Source organism: Symsagittifera roscoffensis, chromosome 2 (genome assembly GCF_963678635.1).
Source record: "Symsagittifera roscoffensis chromosome 2, txSymRosc1.1, whole genome shotgun sequence".
In the NCBI taxonomy this organism is placed as follows: Eukaryota; Metazoa; Xenacoelomorpha; order Acoela; family Convolutidae; genus Symsagittifera; species Symsagittifera roscoffensis.
Genome location: NC_087063.1, coordinates 7,761,409 through 7,767,588, shown reverse-complemented (window position 1 = coordinate 7,767,588; position 6,180 = coordinate 7,761,409).

Below are 6,180 nucleotides of genomic sequence, written 5' to 3'. Positions count from 1 at the left end.
ATATACACTCGAATACTATGATCACAACATCATCAGAGCTAACCAAGATCAATTCTTAGACGACGATCGCTTCGCTAATCCACAAATTACTGAGAAATTTTTCATCAAGACACCATATATATTCACACTAAACATCTTCGACCGAAAGTTTGATCACATTATTTCAGAAGCACTAACAGACACACAAGCATACGAAAGTTTTAAAGAACGCTTCCAAATATTTTCACTAACCTTTCATTTCCTTGCACCACACGAAAGAGATTTACACTGCTCACACGATATTATGTTGCGCACTAAACAAACCCACACATATAGTTATTATCGCTTCATCCAAAATCACTTTGACCTACACACACCCTCTAGACAACCACACCATCGTTTTCAATTCATTAATTCCAAATACACTTCACCATTTTTCCTAAATTTCACATATTGTATTAAAGACACTAACCTCCATGGTATTCTTCGTAATTATGACCCCATAACCCAAATGTACATCTTCTGTCCAATCACCAAGACCTTCAACGCCGAAGAATCCCGACCCTTCCTTATCCCACACGAGTTTGTACAACCTATAGAAATCCCAATTTTAGAATTCATCCACAACACTAAATTCAATCACAAATTATATAATCTAATCCAAAACACACCTTATGAGTTTGCAGTTGGCACTGAAGAACTAACCACTATTAAGGCACTTCAATTGCTTTGGCCACTGCTTCAGACTAAAAATATCATCCGCATCTTAGCTAAACTACTAACAACTTCAGAACTAATTCACGACATCTTCCCCCACGGTTTTTTCCCCGACGACTAACAGGTAAGTATGAATTAAATGAATATAACTAACTAATTGAAATATTAAAAAACTCACCATACTTTATCCATGTTTTCCTTAGATTTTTAGCCTTCATCCGACGATCACCTACAAAAACCACAAAAAACAAATAAAGATCGCAAATTTCATCAAACAGACTTCAACAATTCTATTAATCTCTTACACTTATAAATTTATAAATTTAATACCAATGCAGTAAATTCATTTCTAAAATTTTCCCCACAAGCAGTAAATCTAATTATGATGAAAATTTGTAACTTAAAATTCCCCCATAACTAGCAGTAAATTTCCAAATTCTATGCAGTAAATTAATAAAATGCAATTACAGTACTAACCTTTTGATATTTTCATTCATTCGCACAGAAATTCTATCCACACTCGCACAGCTCGCCCACGAAGAATTGTTTAAAATAATGAATTTCAGTTTCAAGTTTTCACACTCAACAACTCTAACATATAATAACATGTTTCAAACTTTCCTTTAACCCGGTTGGAAAGGAATCATATACTAAACAAAACTAACCAACGCAGCTTACTAAATACCACAAATCATAGAATAACAGCATGACTAAGAAAAGGAAACCAACGGTACCCAAACCGGATTAACCCTGTTTAAAACTGGATAATTTATTCTTTTGAAGACTATTATAAAGTCTAAGAAAGAAATAATAAAACACAAAAAAGTCGAAAGACAAACCCATACCACAAACAATTTGATTTTTGGAAAAAGGACATAACCAACAAGACATAAGAAAAACCACAACAAACCCAACATAAAACGTTGTCACATAACAGGACCCCTCACAAAAACCGCATGAAATCATACTCCCACTCCTGGCCTAACCCACCAGGAAGGACGTCCTGAGCATGCTCTATAGCCGGCCTAACCCACCGTGCTACATCCACGCTTTGTGACCACACCTCTATTTTTAATAAGAGCTACTCAAGTGTGAGTAACTCTTCAAAATAACCGAACTAAAACAAAAAGCTTTTGTGAAAACAACTAACTAAAATCATAATTAAAAAATATTAAACTAATAAATGTTTTATAAAATGTAAATTACATTATGCAATACATAGATCAGAATACAACACCAAGGACGAACATCTAAAGACAAAACGACCCCACTACACTCGAGAGAGAATGACCAACCACAATCGATATGCCACTCACAATCACAACTCAAAGGATTTAGAGTACGACTTGACTTCGCAGAAAAGGACTTCATTGAACTAGACCAATGACCACCTCGATGTTCAAGTATACGTACAGATCCGAGTAACCAGGCATCCCCTCCACGCACAATCTCCACGCCATTACCAAACTAGATCAGACACAAAAGAAGTTCTCCACGCAGAACAAAAACCTGACATAGCAAACCATTCTGAAATCAGATTTGAGTTTGTGGCAAAGACTTAGTCGTTGTCACTAGAAGACACAACGTCTTATGTCTCTAACTCCAGCTTCCTGGAACTCCTTTAACAAAAAGGAAACAGAAGAAATATGATGTTCGCCAAACACCAACGTCCATCATCCATCCTCCGAATTGCAGAAGAACTATTCTAAAAAACTCTGTAAAACCCGGATGGGTGGAACCTGATCTAAACTACATTTTATGATTGGATAAATTAGATATTTTACCAATGTAAAGTATTTAATATTAACCAATCATGATCCATCTAACTAACAACCCACTTATTTGTAAGTGCTGAAGTTACTTGTAATTTCAGCACCAGAGAGATTTGAATTTAACTTAGAAATTAGTTGGACTCTCCCGAGCACTTCAGCAGCCGCAATAAACCAGTATACCCTAGATCTATTGAGCCTAGCAGAGACTAGTTAAACAACCTGAGACTAGATAGTATAAGAGTAAGATTAGGATCGGTATTAGACTAAGAAGTTGCACGAATCTATCCGGCCGAAAATAAGATAGCGTGACGAGCAGACGGTGTACCCTATCCGAAATTACTCTATGAGTTAACCAACTCGGTCCTAACTCACTACTCTCGTGGTTGATATTGAAAATTCAAGAGCAGATGTCTCTCAGCCGACAGCAATTGATGTGAGGCTACTTGATCTGTCTTTAGTCCTTGAAGTTTACTCGAAAAGTCTTCCGTTCGCCCCCTAAATCAGGAATTGCAGTTTGCCGGTAATATTTTCATGGTTTCATTTTGACATTGGGAAACCTCCGAACCCCACCAGGATTCGAACTCTCGAACCTAGTGTTGAGAACCGCGCGCCTTTCTTTTCTTTCAACGTAACTGCATAATTTGAGAAAATCAATTATCTCCATTGTTTAGCTGATGATGAACCATAATTATATAAAAAGTTTTTGTCATAATTATGGTTCATCAATCTCTGTAACTGAATCGCATCAAAACTGTCCAAATCAAGGCTATGTCCTGAATGTCTTTTTTCATTTTTGGACTGTTGTCACGACCAAAGACGTTTGGGGGAAAACAAAGTTTCAGACGATCTTTTCCACTCACAATTAAGTATTGAAAACAACAAGACTGTTCGTATCAGTGCAAATCACTGAATTTTCCGATTGCCCTTCAAGGTCTAGGAGTCTTCGCGTACAAAAGTTTTTTGGAAATTAAAAAAATGGAAAAAATGAAAGAATTTTCATGTATTTTAAAATCATCACTTGCACTATGTAAAGCGCAAAAGGAGAATTATCGCATGCATTAAAGTACTAAATAGACCAATTAGTACGCTTCAATTCAGTTTGGAACGATTTCTAAGACAGATTTAATCTGTGCTCAAGCGTTAAGACAAAATTTGTCTGGAGAAAAAACCACCTGAAGACAAATATTCCGCAACTTTCTTCGCAAGTCGGAACAAATAAAAAAAAGATCTTTTGAAGGTCCGTTCAAGTTTTCGCAGTCTTTGGTAACTCGTGCCTATAGAAACTACAAACTTGCGAATTACGTTACGTAAGCTTTTAACAAGATTGCTCGAATATCAATGCAAATTCCCCAAAATGGTCCGATTGTCCTCTACTGTGGATCCACCAGCGGATTTAGGGGGAGTGGGGTGGATAGCGGACGCCCTCCTCTCAGGGGTTCGAACTCCTGCCGACCCAAAGGGTCCCCCTTTTTTATTTTGAGATATCCATTTTTGGCTTACTGGCCCTAAAATATTTGTAAAGGCGCCTTCTGCGCCAAAATATACTAATTTTAAAGGGGGAGCGCGCGCCGAAAAAACGGAATTGTCTGATCAAAATTTTCGAAAAGTGCCTAAAAACGCCTTTATTGGCCGTTTTTTTTTCAAAAAATTGCCTGTGGCGCAGAAAATATGGTTCAAATATAGTCTTTAAACTTATTTGGTAGAGCTCAGAAATCAAATTGGTCAACATAAAAAAAGGCCGAAAATGTTCAAAAAGGTGAGAAAAATTTGAATTGGTACCGTTGCGGGTTATAACTATGGCTGATCGATTAAACTATTTTTTTTTTCATTTTTGGAAAAAGTTTAAGAAATCGAGCTGCCATCCTCTGGACCTTTTTTTCTCTTTTAGTCCGCAAAAAAGAACTGCCACAGGAATGGTTAGAGCACAGCACACAGCAGGGGGCTATATTTTGTTGATACCAGAGTTGGAACCGGGCCTGAGTTTAAGGCACGGGCACGGCCCGGTTAGGAAACAAAATTTTCAACAAAAATTATTTTCGCCCACTTGTTTATTTGTCAAGCTGTAATATTTGTCAAGCTGCAAAACCAAATTCAAAAAGAAATTTGGTTCTTAAACTGCAATAAAACTGTTTGTAAATAAGTCTGTTTGTAAAAAGCGAACTTAATATCAAAAAGGCGGCTCTTTTTCAGTTTCTCACCTCCTCGTAAAACTATTAAATTAAAGTTATTGAAAAATTGTTCATAAGGTTTATAAGGCACTTTGCAGAGAAGAAATCTTGTAACAATTTGTTCACTTTTTCACGTTGACACATTTCATTGCATTTCAGGACGTGAAAAATATTTTCACTTTGAAGTTTGTATTCTGACTTTCAGAAAAATTCAAATTTTGTATGATTAACTTTTCTGTTCACATTACCGGATTGTTATAATGGTTGGCATGCTGAATGAATAGGGCATGGCCTTATCACTTTCCCACACCTCATATAGACAACATTTTATGGTATAACAAGGAACTTGATACGGTTGAAAATGATGACCAATTACTCTTCTCAAGGCCAAGTTAGTTCACATGCCAATTTTTGTAACAATCATACAATTTGAACAGAAAAACTAATCATATAAAGTTGCAGATGTGGGGTAAAAGGAAAAGAGCTAAGGGTTTGATAAGCATATTTGTTTTTTATACATTACCTTGTAAAACCTTTTTCTACTCGAATCGCAGTAGATCGTTTTTGGCTAGTTTGCCTGTGTGCTGTTAAGAAAAAACGATAACGTATCTGATGGTTAATGATTTGCAATTAAATTGGTAAAAAACCAATTCCCAGGAACAATCCTTTGCTGGCAATTTAGTTTGATTTTTAAAATGTATAACTATTTAAGTGAGCATCAAATTTTAATTCATTAAAAAACCTGAGTAACTTTTAAAGTCCTTCTAAAATCAAAAAAAGGCGGTGAAACTATATTTTTTTCAAAAATTCAAGTTTCAAATTTTATGAATCAAGGCCCGATTTTTTCACTCTTAATTCTAGCGAGATCATCCTCAGCCCGGACGGAGCGAAAAGCAGGCCTAGTATCATGGTAGGTCAATTTAATTTTCCGTTGCGGTTTATAACTACGGCTGATCGAATAAATTAGTCTTTTCCAATTAAAAAGACTTTTGAACCAATCAAAAGATAATCTCTCTTGTGCTGCGTTTCTCTACAATCCATATCGGATTGTCGGTATTAATTGAAAATTTGCATTCACATGACACTTTGTTTGCTTATTCAAAATTTGCGCATATTTGCAAAGGCTACGGCTCCATATCGCGCTATCTAGCGTTGGTTGCGGTGGTCAAATTGCGCCTCAAACGAGATCGAAGAGAAAGGAGTACTTGTCATTCGAAAGGAAAATGATTAAAGAAAAGATAACACCATCCGGGCTTGCACTATCTAATGTTATTGGGCGACCGTTCAGTGATTGTTCGACATGGCAGAGTGCTGTTTCAGTAACTTCGTACGTGAGTTTTCTTTTTCCTAAAACTGCGTAGATAACTCGCTTACAACAGCCAACAAGTCGTTTCCATGACCCACCGTGGTGCGGAGCTCCCGGCTTGTTCAATTAAGTTTCTAATTTAGACTTTTGTGGGCCAGCTGTCCATTCTCTTGCATGTTTCAAGTGTGAGTACAGAGCAGGAGTTTTTTCTTGAATCCCATATCGTACCAATATCCAA